This window comes from Sycon ciliatum, chromosome 5, assembly GCF_964019385.1.
Source record: "Sycon ciliatum chromosome 5, ocSycCili1.1, whole genome shotgun sequence".
In the NCBI taxonomy this organism is placed as follows: Eukaryota; Metazoa; Porifera; class Calcarea; order Leucosolenida; family Sycettidae; genus Sycon; species Sycon ciliatum.
This window is the reverse complement of record NC_088647.1, coordinates 840,762-856,007: the sequence shown is the minus strand read 5'-3', so window position 1 is coordinate 856,007 and position 15,246 is coordinate 840,762.

The following is a 15,246-nucleotide window of genomic DNA, read 5'->3' as shown; positions in this document are numbered from 1 at the left end:
TGAGCACCACGTTACAACGTAGGCCTTTTGACGTACTTGATCACGGCGATCGGGATGCGCGATACGTGTTTTGCATACTTGGCTAGCCTTTACGGCTTTAGCGAGACGTGATTATGGATCGACGTCGTTGCCACAGGAACAGAGCAGAGTGGCGCGCGTGATTTCAAAGTTCCTCGCGGGAAATGTGGAAGGAAAGACTTTTTTAGTAAACTACTGTACAATCATGTACTAGTACTTCGAAAATTAGTTGATTTCCTTCAAGGAGAGAGAAAGAGAAAAAGAAAGAGAGAGACCGCGTGTAGAGCACCTTATGCAGTTTACCTAGTAAGTTGCAAACACAGCGTTTCTGGGCAGTCGATGATTGTTGATGGCTGCCAGATTTCAGGATGCTCGAGATTTGGAGCTGTACATGACATGCGTGATGGACGAAACTACCGGCTTCCATTTGGCGTCGTAGTTAGTTGCCAAATTCAGGAGTACAGTGTTCCAGGCAGGCGAGCCACGAGAGAAGGGCTTTTCGCTCGACGCTGCCACTACTTCTTTCGACAAATTGATGTCCTCCTTGGCTCCAAAACGAAATTTCTGGCACACAGCCTTAGTCTGCGTGTCCTCGGCAGCCATACCGAAACAAATTTTGCTCGTAGAAGAAGATACCGGAAACACAAAACAAAGATAGCAAAGAATAAAATTACGCCTAGCGCCTCTCAATCGATCGTACGCGTACCTCGTGGCCCAGTCGTGGGTTACAAAACAAAAACTACAACCAAGAGTTCATAACTCTGTCCCTGCGGGAATTTGCGGAAAAAACTCTCGAAAACTTGCGCAAGAAATTGCGGCAGAAAACAACAAAATATGCGACGAAAAGTGCAGATTGATGCAGAACTTGCCAGGAATTCGCGGAATTATTTGCAGAAAATTGCGGATTTGGGCCAAATCTCGAAATTTGTTGCATCGTATATCTACTCCGGAGTAGTACGACAGTCATACTGCACTGTGCAAATAACCTACAGGATCATGGAAAACGTCCTCGCCTTGTAACATGCTGTCAAAATCGAGGATCATGGAAAGCACTGTGTGAAAAGTGCATGGAACATGTGAGATATAGTGCAGAAAACAACCAAAAACGTGGGAAATCGAGGATTTTGCGGAAAATCGCGGGTTTGGACCAATATCGCGAAATTTGTTGCATCCGTGGAATCGCGATTTCCTGGAGGGCCAGATAACTGGGGGTTATGAACTCTTGCTACAACCTGTCCCCGGGGAAAATTGCGATTCCGCGGCCGCGCTTTTTTCCGCGTTTTTTGCGATTTTTAAAAGATCGCGTTTTCCGCGATTTTCCCCCCGCGTTTTTTGAACTTTTTTGTTGTACTACACGTACACACAGTGCCCTGTTCGGTCAGCAACGTCTCATCGTGGCGGCTTTTTACTCAAATATGACGAGTGCTTACACCAGCGACTTGTAACTGATTGATTTCACTACATACTCACTGAAAATTGCCGCACATCAATATTATTCACCGCATATTTACCGCATATTTACCGCAAATTCACCGCAAATTATGCCATATTATGCCGCGTTTTCCCCGCGTTTTTTGCGATTTTTTTCCGCAATTTTCCCCGGGGACAGTACAACTTAAACACATCGACGTTATTTGAACTCTTGCCCTCTTGGTGCAAAGTGCAAAGGCAAATTCCTACGTCCTGCCACAACGTACAAAAGGCCTTTTCACGTCGAAAACGTTGCCTGATGAACGTACATCCTACGTCGCGACGTGACCCCGAACCCGGAGAAGGGCCTACGTCAGGCTTACGTTGTAAACAACGTGGTGCTAAAGGTCCCTGCACCAGTACAGTGGGCACAATGAATTATTTTGCAATAGTGAGGTTTTGCATTCCGAATTTCGGTTCGGCGTTCTTCCGTCATTTGTCGAACATCAAAATGTCGAATTTTCGCTCCAACGTTTGGTGTGCAAGTCGAAAATGATGTGTTTTCATGTGAGCCCCAGCATCAGCAACGTCCTGTCCCAGGCTGCCTTTCTTGCTGATTCCAACGGCACTCCAGGCGATAGAGAGTAGACAGGCAGTGGAGAGGAGCAATCAGATGTAGCTGGCGATGCTGATGCGCCCAAGACGCCTGCGAAGCGATGCCGAGATAAGAAACCTCTTTGAATAAATCACGCGCTAGCGCTCTTCTACAAGAAAATTCATCCGAAAAAATATTTTCGGCAAAGTGAGCTTTTTCCGAACAAACATGCCGAATCTTCGTGTGCATTTTCGACCTCGCTCCCACGCGTGCCGAATCTTTTTGCCGAATTTCGGAATGCAAAACCTCACTAGATAATAAGTAGGGCTCAAACGGTCACGGTTTTACCCCTGACGGTTAACTGCTAAGCTAACGGTCGGTTAACCGGTTATAACCTATAAGCCACGGCAATCCTGCGGACTCTTTTTTAACCGTATATTTGACTATACTCATTCAAAAAATGTACCCTATTCAGTACAACGCACACTTGTACATTCTCTTGCATGCTCATTCATACATACTCTCACACCAAGAGACCAGATATGACCGAGTTGACAGCCCAGAAATTGCGTACGCGTGCGACAGCCCGCGAAAGTGCACACTTTGCAACGACCTGATACTTAAAAATTGACTGAAAAGTTACTGCGCAACCGTTATCTTTATCGGTTAACCGTTAATTCTTCGTAACCGGTCTGCAAACGGTTAATCGGACTAATCGTTTGAGCCCTAATAATGAGTCGTTCTAGTCCGTGAGCCAAATCTCAGAATCGGCCGTGGACGCTCTTGAGTCCACTTGTGGCATGGCAGGCCGCTCTTCGAAAAGGAAATGTTACAAATACTACACTGAATCCGATCACAGGAGGCCGGCTGTGGTGGTGAAGCAATTCTGAATGCTGTGCGCCACTCTCCTCGCTGCTGTGCAGTGTCGAACCAATGTCCTTCAAGATGTAAGTGATGGATGTCTCTTCGGACAACATCACACCAATGCTGTCGGGTTTCACACACACACACACACACACACACACACACACACACACACACACACACACACACACACACACACACACGGCGCACACCTTGTCGACAATTGCGAAATCTAAAACCCACCAACGGCCTGAAACACGGATCGCACTGGCCGCAGTGGCTGTGGCAACACCGTGCCCCAACACCAGTAGTAGCCTGGGGTGGTGTCACCAACAAAGGAAAACGCCTAGCACGCACATGCACGCGCGCGCGCACACACACAAACACGCGCACATACACACACCCAGAAATGCGCACACACACACGTGCGCACACACACATAAACAGCTAATGGTATAGTATGTTGCCCGCAAAGCAGGCAGGTGCTCTGGCTTGGACCTCCAGCAGCGCTGGTTTCGCCCTCGCTACTTGTCGTCTTGCCCTCTCCAGTGCTGCCTGCAACAAAACATTCCCTTCCGAAAACTCTGGGTGGACCAGTTCTCGGTGTTGTGTTTACACCGTGCTCTGCTTTCATAATTACCGGTATGGCATTCGCTGTTCGTATCAACCACTAAGCTCCTGGTAGGTGGCCCCTTATTGGCCTTAGGATGTGGCTCTGGGTTCACTACTACATGCACATCACTGTCAGCAAGTATAGACAAAGCAAAATCAGAGGCACTGGTCTTCTCCAGGTTTGCAATTGCTATCACATGGGTGCAATTGGTGTAGCACTTTCCATGATACCAGCCACACCATTTACTCCTCCCTGAGCCCTTGTGCTGGCAGAGAAAAGCCCAGATATGGTCGTCCTTCTCTCGAGCAGCGCTGACGATGCGACACCAACTTGTAGTCTCGATATTACTCACTGCAGGCTTCTCGTTTTTACTATATTGGGCGCTGTGACACAGACACAAAATTCCAGCAATATTACTCCGATGGGCTGTCATTTGCCACTTCGTTGCCGTCAGCTGCCTCATCCAGCACCTCGCTGCCACTAGAAACGTCTTCCTCTTCTTCCATTGTTGTCAAAACAACATCAATGTACACGAAAGGAATAAACTTCAATAAAGTGATCACAATATCCCAAGTCGATATTGTCGTCAACGTCGTCATCTTCTAAAAAATAAATTATTTTTCCTCACTCTACGCGAACTCGTGCTTTGCGCTTGCTCATACGATGCACACCTCACCACCCGCGTAAAAATATTTGTTCTCACGGTGGAATTTGGTCGAGAAAAGAAGCCCTCGCGAAGGTCTCTGGATCGGTTCTGGAACGTCCAACAAGCGAAAACGTATCCTTTGTGATGTCCTTGACCAACACTGTAAGCGGCGATTTGTCCCTCCGAGAGTGCAACGGCACAGTTGTGATTTTGAGTTTTGGCTCATGGACTATTCTGTTTCGTTGGCGTGCTGAAATCGTACCTTGTCTTCCGGAGCGACCGCTTGAGAAGTAAAGTAGTTTGTCGTTTATTCTGATTCTTCTTTTTCTGTTTTGTGCCGTGCTCGTCATGGTTATAAGTTGCAGTTGAGTGTGTTAGAAGCTGTTTGTCAACGTATTCATAAGCCTAATCTGTGTGTCCAGAAGGACAGCATTATTCGTTTGAAATTGTTTTAGTAGCAGCTTGCTCTGTCTGTTTGGCTCTGGTTGGCCATGGTGTAATATCTTGTGTCACAGTATACTAGATGTCCTTACAAGTTCGTTAAAAGTGCTTTCGCAGTTTTTCCTGTTATTACCTTAGTGCTAGGATTATCATTTTCATAGGTGTTGTTTCTTCTCACTCCATTTCTCTTTATTAGTATCTTTCTGGATTGTTCTTCATTAGTACAACGTAGCTTCCTGAGGAGTGTTGTGCGAAAACTAGTTCGAAGTACAATTTTTTGTTCATCATTTCTTCCATATCACATTTTTTCTTTCTTCCATGTTCTTCACTGCTTTCGTATCCACTCGTTTTTTGAATACAATAAAAGCCTTTGTGAAATGTCGGTTCAGCTCGTTCTGTTGATCGCAATTCTAAAACCAATGGTTAAACATTTTATTTTTCAACTCGCATGGTGAGCCAATTAAATTATGGTGAAAAAGGAGAAGGACAAAATGTTACGAGTTATGACTAACTGTCCACTAACGTAACCAGATCTTATACAGTCAGCGAGTGCGACAAAATGGCACAAAACTGACAAGGAGTACTGAGACATTCGGCGACCTGACACCTAGCTCGAACACTTCTCCAAGGCGCAAACCAACAACCTTCCAACTTGGAAGGCTCAGGGCCTTCCCCTCTTGGACCTTTCCGAACCTGAGCCTTCCAAGTTGGAAGGTTGTTGGTTTGCGCCTTGGAGAAGTGTTCGAGCTACATGTAGGTGTCAGGTCGCCGAATGTCTCAGTACTCCTTGTCAGTTTTGTGCCATTTTGTCGCTCTCGCTGACTGTATAAGATCTGGTTACGTTAGTGGACAGTTAGTCATAACTCATAACATTTTGTCCTTCTACACAATTTTATTTTTTGACTTCGGCCGTTATGACTATTACTATGATGACTACAGTATTCACTTCGTCTTGGGGGTTAGATTTGGGAAAGTTGCCATACTGAGGTGTGAGCCCGCCTCTCGGAAACATTTTTGACCATGTTGACTGTGTGGATATCGCACACTTCGCGTCAAACTCGACTGACCTCATTTATTTTTCTTGTGTACAGGACCTATCAAGGGCGAAAAAAGTTGAAAGACTGTGCCAAGCTGGGACTGTTTGGCCTAGCTAGCCCTAACCGAACCCTATAACCCTTGGGATGAAATTTAGAGTTGCACTGTTGTACTGTTAACCTGGCTTGGTGCGAACGAACTCAGTGTAAATGGACTGAGATGAGCTTACGCCTCGTGATCATCAATGTCCGTCATTTAGCAACACGGACCCGCCAAGGAAAAATGAGCAACAGAAAACTGTCGGATTGAAGACTAGTAAAGTTGCCCTTTGAGCACACTTCGGACCTCTTCTGCGAGAGTAAAGAAGCTCTTGTTGTTTTCACCCTAGCTGAGTCTTCTGTCGTTGGAGCGGCCGGAGAAAATGATGGATGCATTTGGATCGAGAAAAACGCGAATCCTGGGCCTTTGCTAGCTGAGCTTGTACCGCAGAGCAGCACATGGATGGCTTGGAGCAGCTTCACTTCTCCTTTGCCTGAGCTCCGTGACCTGTTGTATTATGTGCGATGGGGAGCCATTCTGATTACTTTATTCGGCCAGGTAAGATGGAGAGTTAATCAAGCGTTCAACGTTTGTTTGTATTTTGGTCAGGAGATTTGCAGCACTTGGCACGCATACCGTCATTATAGCTAGCTCCACACAAAAGGCACAAATGAGGATCTTAGAGTTTGTCACCATCATCAGGCGATGCCGCTTTAATTACTTCTGTACGATCCCAGTAGCCGATGTCATTGACACGGCTGTATCCCTACTGGACAACCACCACGGCTGTATCCCTACTTGACAACCACCACGGCTGTATCCCTACTGGACAACCACCACGGCTGTATCCCTACTGGACAACCACCACGGCTGTATCCCTACTTGACAACCACCACGGCTGTATCCCTACTGGACAAGCACCACGGCTGTATCCCTACTGGACAAGCACCACGGCTGTATCCCTACTGGACAACCACCACGGCTGTATCCCTACTGGACAACCACCACGGCTGTATCCCTACTGGACAAGCACCACGGCTGTATCCCTACTGGACAAGCACCACGGCTGTATCCCTACTGGACAAGCACCACGGCTGTATCCCTACTGGACAAGCACCACGGCTGTATCCCTACTGGACAACCACCACGGCTGTATCCCTACTTGACAACCACCACGTCTGTATCCCTACTGGACAACCACCACGGCTGTATCCCTACTGGACAACCACCACGGCTGTATCCCTACTGGACAACCACCACGGCTGTATCCCTACTGGACAACCACCACGGCTGTATCCCTACTGGACAACCACCACGGCTGTATCCCTACTGGACAAGCACCACGGGTGTATCCCTACTGGACAAGCACCACGGCTGTATCCCTACTGGACAAGCACCACGGCTGTATCCCTACTGGACAAGCACCACGGCTGTATCCCTACTGGACAACCACCACGGCTGTATCCCTACTGGACAACCACCACGGCTGTATCCCTACTGGACAACCGCCACGGCTGTATCCCTACTGGACAACCACCACGGCTGTATCCCTACCGGACAACCACCACAGCTGTATCCCTACTGGACAACCACCACGGCTGTATCCCTACTGGACAAGCACCACGGCTGTATCCCTACTGGACAAGCACCACGGCTGTATCCCTACTGGACAAGCACCACGGCTGTATCCCTACTGGACAACCACCACGGCTGTATCCCTACTGGACAACCACTACGGCTGTATCCCTACTGGACAAGCACCACGGCTGTATCCCTACTGGACAAGCACCAAAACAGCCTCGGCATGGTCGGCCTCGGTGTGAACCATGTGAGGCAAGCCCTACAATTCGTGCTCACTGACAATGTGTTCGAGTTTGGGAGCCAACAGTACTGCAAGCTAAAGGGCATCACAATGGGAAACCATCTTGCGCCGCCATTTGCCATCATATTCATGGCATCGTTGGAATATTCTGCATTGGTGCTGCATGAGAATCAACCTTGCCTCTACAAGAGGTACATCAACGACATTATCATCCTATTGCGCTATGGCCAGGAGGCGCTGGAGGGTTTAGTCGAGCACATGAACAGCCAACACCCAGTCATCCGCTTCACAGTCAATCATTCATATCACGCCATAGGCTATATCGACTACCTTGACCTGACAATTTCCATCAGTGCGGAGTGGCACCTTCAATGAGAGCTTTTCATCAAGTCATCCCACAGTGGAGTACATTTGTCGTACAACCCAACAGTGCCAATGGCTTCCAAGCGCGCAGTAGCGAAAAGAACCAGTTTGGCAGGGCTATGAGGAACGCATCGACGGAAAAGGGAAGGCAAGCTGGGATTAGGAAGATTTTCTGCACTGCTGAAGGCAAATGATTACCCGGACAACAAAATACACTGCGCCATGAAGAATTCTGCTCGCTTCACAAATGCAAGAAACCGGACCAAGTCATCCTGAAGTTGCCGTTTATCAACGAAGCACTGTCCCCTCGGGTTTCTCGACGTGTGCGCCAGTTCAGTCCTGATGTTCGTCTTGTGTTCACATCTGGTCCATCATTGAAGAGAAAACTTGTTTGGTCATCATTGTCTGGCCGTGCATGCCCCCGTGAGGTGCAGAGGGCAAAGGTGAAGCGTGGTCATGGTGCACCGATGGTCTGTAGAGCATGACTGTAATGTGGGTATATCTGATCGTGAATGTTTGGCGAAGAATGTTGTCTACAGTAGGCTGTGCAGTCTTAGTCAAGAGCTGTACGTTGGGAAAACCGAGTGGCCAGTGTGGGAGCGGTTTCCGGACCACTACCGAGAAGTGCAGGCGATGGCGGAGAAAGCTCCCTTGGGTAACCACCACTAAACCCACCACTGAGAATCTCACACATCTTTTCAATTTCAGCCCTTCCACCAGGCAAAGATTCTCGGCAGGGAATGGAGCCTTCTCTTCCATTACGCAAGCATCTTGAGGCAACAGAGATCAGAAATCGACGACCAAAGGTGAACAGTGACCAGACATGACTGATCTACAAAATGGGCATCCCACACAATGAGCATAAGATCTCGGATTTGACACCTCGAATGGATAGTGACGCCTGACTTGAGAACTTTAGAATACTTAATAACACCACTCCACACTTGACTCGTACCCCCCCCCCCCCACACACACACACAGAACGTCATCTGCTTCACTACCTCTCTCTCTCTCTCTCTCTCTCTCTCTCTCTCTCTCTCTCTCTCTCTCTCTCTCTCTCTCTCTCTCTCTCTCTCTCTCTCTCTCTCTCTCTCTCTCTCTCACACTCACTCACTCACTCCTTTCTTCCCGGTTGCCGTGCTTGTGACTTTTTTTTCCCTGCTGCCGTGCTCATATTAGTTATCTAACTACAGCTGTATCTTCTTCTTGGTTCTGTTTGTCCGCTTATTATTATATTTTCTTTTCTCTTATTATCAGTGGGACCATTGTCATTAGGTTTAGGCCTGTTTTGGAACTCCACTTTAAATAAAGCCAAACAACAACAACGTCAATCATGACTATCTCACGCCCACTTTGCACTTGATGAAATGCTCACTTACATTGTTATGTCTGTCTGTCTTGTGCCTCAGTGCTAGCTTGCATCTTGTTGCAGAGTACATGTATTGGCATGAATTCCGTCCCTGTACTGTCTTATATCAGCCATCTTTGTATCTTCTCCTTTAACCCTGATGATGCCCTCCTGGGTGAACAGGTGGAACAGTTGCTGTACGTGGTGTAGCCAAGGACTGTTCGTGTTTTGCGAATTGGAGGTGAAGTAAAAAATGACAAGGCTAGCTACAATGGAGCTGCAAAACTCTTCGAGAAAGGCCTTGTTTTTTGTTAGTCTACACTCTATACAGCCCTGTCTGTCACTGAATACCTCTGTCTCTTTTTCCGTTTCTTTCCTTCAACCTCTTTCTTTCTCTGTGTCTCGCTAATTGTCCTTGGTCTCTCCTCCCTTCTCCTTCTTTCTCTCTTCCTTTCTCCCTCTTTCTCCCTCTTTAGTTTTTCCAAACTCCCTTTGCTCTTCTCTCTCACTCTATGTATGTCTTTCTTCCTGTATCTGCCCCTTTCTCTTTCCTGCTCGCACCTCGTTGACCTCAGGACATGCAGCCCAAACGCCCCCCTACAATAGCTAGTCTACTGTACCAATTATGATTTTTCTGGACAAATACCTGAGGCTGAAGAAAATTCACCGATCATATTATGTTTTCAATGCTCATGTTGACAATTTTGCAACTCCCCCTCCTCTCTCCCTCTCTCTTTTTCTCTCCCTATCTATCTTCTCTCCGTCTCTCTTTCTCTCTCTGTCTTTGTCTGTCTTTCTCTCTCTATCTGCCTCTGTGTCTCTGTCTGTGTCTGTGTGTGTGTCTCTCTCTCTCTCTCTCTCTCTCTCTCTCCATACCCGCTTACTCAACCGTGTTCGATTGGGAATAAGGGCGAACGTTGCATCACAGCCTTTTCGGATCAAAAGCAGTCGACTCAGCGTCCAAAAGACTAAAACATATGGGTCAATTGCGGTTATCCGTGCTTTTATAAGAACGAAATGGTGCTTTTAGTGATTTTTACATACAAATCCTCATCTAGTAGGGCGTAGTCACCCAGTGTCGGTGGAAGTGGCGAGTGCGATGGGGAATAATGGAGGAAGGGAGCGTCTCAGCTTCCTCGGACCAAGACCATTCTACTCAGCAGTCAGCATCCCGAAGACTACAACTGGTAAACATTTGATTTAGGTTATACTTCCCCTTAGGAGGCATACAAACACAACCTATTCGCAAGAGACAAGGAGAGAAGCAAGAGGAAATCAGAGTAATGGGAAGATTAGTGGTGACAAGAAGAAACCTGTGCTGGTGAGGCAAGCCAACAACGCAACGTAATCTATTGACGTTACCGCGATCTTTGGCACAATACAAACGCATGAATGTTGGCGTGTCTTAACGTCAGTTACCTTAGAATGGCGTAGTTGGCAATCTTCGCTCGCATTGATCCTAATCTTTGCCTTGAAGCTTGGAATCAAAACTGTCAGATTTTGCTCCATGCAGCTTATCTAGCTAGTACAAATGAGCCCTTTGATTCAGCAAGCTGCGTTCTTCTGATTCTGCTGTAAATTTGGTGTTCATTGTCTTTGGATAGGGTATGGCATGTCTTGTCATGGGTGAGATATGACTGGTATGTATTGGTGTACTGTATCCACCTGCAGAAAGGTCTATCAAACTTCATCATACTGCAAAGTAACACAGCGTGACATGACACAACCTAAGCTTAGAATTTAGCCACTTAACTCCATACTTCTTTGTAGATGCACCTTCCTTCTTTACGTAGACTAGCAAAGCAAGCTACAATACATGCACATGTATACTCGGGTCTCAGTTAGGCGTTGGCGGATAATTCTCGAAAAGGTGGCAGATTCTGTTCGAAAAGCAGTGAAATTGGCAGAACCATACAAACCTTATGGCGGGCAATTCCTCGAATTCTGCTCCATTTCTTTATCCACATACCAAACATGCATGAAACTTACCAGAAAAAGTACCGAATTCTGCCAATTGTTCTGCCGGCATTATCCGCATATGCCTAGTCTCAGTGGATGGATGGTCATCGCACTAACCCTCATTGTCTAGATGGTATGAGTTATCGTCAGATTTCCATGCGAATATCAGTGGCAGGCATTGAGATAACTAGACAACCTGCAGAGAGCTCCAGCGGAGATGTATTGATGGACTGAACTACAAGCACACAGCAGGGGACCACTTGATATAGAAATCGAAAAAGGTAATTATGGGTGTGTCGCCTGCGTTTGCCCAAGTATCCCCCGTGGATAGATTGAAGGTGACATCAGGGAAATAATTCTATCATCGGGCGCAGCCCGACATACTCCTCATCACAACTTGACCATGTCCATGGTACAAGCCGATGTATACTTTATAATATCAATAATCTGCGAGATCTAGAGTAGATGCACCAGGTATGCCACCATCACTTTTGTCTTTAGCATGCTTCCGCACCGTCGAGTGATCCCATAGTGACGTCAAACTATAATATATTTTGATATTTTGATATTTTTCTTGATTCAAGCTTGAGCGATTTTCTAGCATGCAATGTCTCCCTTTCCTCGTCTGTGATGATGTTGATCGTGATGCAAGGGCCTTATTCGGGGAGGGTTATGGTTATTGAGCAGTAACATTCCCACAACGTCAAAAGAGACTTGCTGACCCCTCCTCATCAATGCTGTGGATCCAGTCTATGATTTGTGTGGAGCTCTCCCAGAGGTTTATGCCAGTTGACATTCTTACTGCACGGATGACCCTGTCTAATATGGAATTCCTGACAGTGCTGAGATGAGATTGTGCAGGACTAATGAGCCAACAGAGGAAGCTGTTCTGCAATTCTTCTTTGTGATCTTTAAGTGTGACGAATGCCTCCGACCTCGCCATTACGTCACCACAATGGCTGACCTAAAGTTAGGTTCGCTAACTGCTTTGCCTCCTTTTTGATTTCAGCATAGGTGGCCTCGGATGCGTGCACAGTGTGTGGTGACATTGTCCTGGAGTAGTGTCCACACTAATGTACTTTACGCTGCCTTCGTATAGGCTCTTGGTTTTGTCGGCTCTCATCGTAATGGCATTAGTGTTCGCGAGCATCTGTATGTTCTCCGTGAGCCTGTCCTGGATTTCCTCCTTCACCCGTTGGAACTTCACCTATGCTAACACGTTCAGTAGGTCGGTATGCAAAGCTTTCAGGTGAGGCACTGCTGGGGGCGTCTTTGACTGGGGAAGCCGTATGTCTCAGCATTCATCATTTTGCAATCGTCGTTCAGGTCGAAGTGCACATTCCAGCACATGTGGCGTACAATGCTCTCAACTGTTTCCACTAGTCTAGGCGGTATTGGGAGGGACTTGTGTGCAGGATGGGGATGTTCCCCACCAAATACCTCATGCCTGTCTGTCTTCGTGCGTCCATAGTTACGATGTGTGGAAAGGAATACTAGATCTCAGGAGCCAGAGAGAGAGAGAGAGAGCTTCCAATAATCAGAAGAGAAGTAGATCTCGTCCTGCACGAAGAGTGTTAAATTGTACTGACACGCACTAGATCAAATCCATACAGTTCAGTTCGGCCCTCACCCAAACCGTTTTTGTTGCCACTCCGAATTTCAGAGTTTCAACAAATCAGGAAACATAACTAACTTAGACAGAGGTCTACAGATGACTGCAATATTGAGCTAGCTGCTTGGACGTTACAAGATAGCGTCTATCCATGAGCGACACAGACTCACACTGCCATCTGGTGTTCACGAGGTGTTTGTCGCACTGGAAACAGAGCGTTTCTGTAAGATCGTATCCCTACAGTCCGTTCCATATATGTGTGCACTCTTTTCCAGTCAAAGGGCCATTGTGTATGCCCCATGGATTCTACATGTCATGTAGAATCCATGGGGCATACACAATGGCCCTTTGACTGGATGGAAAAGAGTGCACACTGGCCCTTTGCCTGGAAAAGAGTGCACACTTATATGGAATGGACTGTAGTGATGTATTGATCCGGGGAGCACTATATAAGTGGTGCTCTTCAGGCACAATCTTCCTCAGCCTACTCATGCTCAATTTGAGTGGTGAATTCCCTGAAACACTATTACATAGTATTGTATTGAGCAGGGAGTGGTGCTTTCTTGCAGGTTTTCCGAGTGGAAGGTTCGATGGGCTTCTCATGTTGACGTACATACATGTATGTGTGTACAGTGACTGGCACTGAATGGTAGAGGAGAAAAGTCTCTTGTACAGGAAAATCAAATGTGCTTACATTATGACACAAAATCTCAATACAAAAAAATTGATCAAAACGCCAAGAATCTGAAGAAAAAAACTCAATCCAATCCTGTGTTGCCACAACCATGATAACGGCAACTGAAACCCAACACAAATCTAAGAAGATGGCAAGTACAGACAGTTGGCGGTCACGCGGCAACAAAAATCACCAAATGTAAGCACTAACAATGTTGAAACAGGAGTCCCTCATGCCATGTCACACGACATGTTGATGGATATAACATGCTAGTGAAAACTTTCTTCCCTTTCAGACAAGCGTTTTCATGGACAACCAAGATTCAACAAGAGAGAAATCTAGGATCTCCAATGGACCACAGCATAGAGCCAGGAAATGAACAAAGCACTGTAGAGGCTAAAGCAATAGTGATCATGTCTCATAAGCCGTGTTTCTCTCTTTCTCTGTGTTTATTCTGTATTCTCTCGTATCTCGCTTTTTGATTGGTCTAACTCTCTCCCTCTCTCTATTTCTCTTTCTCTCTCTTTCTTCCTGGATCGTTATCCCACTGTCTCTCTCTCTATTTTATCTCTCGTTCTTCCTTCCTTGCATGTTCGTTATTTCTCTCTCTCTCTCTCTCTCTCTCTCTCTCTCTCTCTCTCTCTCTCTCTCTCTCTCTCTCTCTCTCTCTCTCTCTCTCTCTCTCTCTCTCTCTCTCTCTCTCTCTCTCTCTCTCTCTCTCTCTCTCTCTCTCTCTCTCTCTCTCTCTCTCTCTCTTCAAGCCTCTCTACACGTATCTCTCCCTCTCTATTCAAATCGTACACATAATTACTCATGCACGAATAATTATTGATAGTCGCATGAGTGTGGAGGTGTTTAGTACCTTGAATACCTACATGTATGTGCAGTTCTATGGCTAAGAACATCGTCCCCCCCCCCCCTCTTCTGCTTTTACATGTACTTCTCCGCTTACGTATTATTCACATTAGTCTTCACACATCGGCTCCAGCTTCGCATTAAAAAAATTCACGGTTCGCGTGAAGTCGGCTGGAGGCCGAGTTTTCCGCATCCTTAGGAACGCCACCCCCCCCCCCCCCACCCCCCCACCCTCCTCCCTCAAGGATCCGCATTATTCTACATGTATTTCTATTTCACACATGCACTGTACCTATCCACGCACGAATATTCTTGGCTTTTACCATTACCCACTGTGTTGCTGCACTGCTGCTTCATTGTCCCGATGGATGTGCTGCTCTTCGTTGCTAATCCGCTGCATGTGCCTTTGCTACTCGTGTTCCACCGTGCCTTGGTCATGGCTTTAAATAGCTGAAGTGGTATTTTCACGTATTTTTCTGAGATATTAGCCAATATAGTTCTTAAATTGTGTACATCCTCGGCAACATTCGTAACACCTCCAGGGTGTGGCACGTTTTCTCGGAGATCATCGAGCCTAAATGGACATGATGGCTAACTATAACTAAAGACAAAAGCCAAGAAAGAAAACACATAGCCATAAAATGCAGTTGACCTATGATAAGGTGATGAATGTACCTGATATGAGAATCGTGTCAGCTACGGCGTTCGTCTAAAGAGTATGGTGGGTTGGTTCAGTGGTTACTACTACATGTACATGATTTATTCAAAGCCCCACATTAATTAAGTGAATAATAGCAAGGAGGTATAAAAGAAGAGCTAAAGAGAAAAAGGGAAACCAAGGAGGAGTCCAGGTGGAAAAGGAAGGATAAGAGCATTGAAAGAATCGGTCACGCAATACGGGTAATGCCCATCGTGGGTAGGATTATTATTCACTTGACATCCCTACGCAA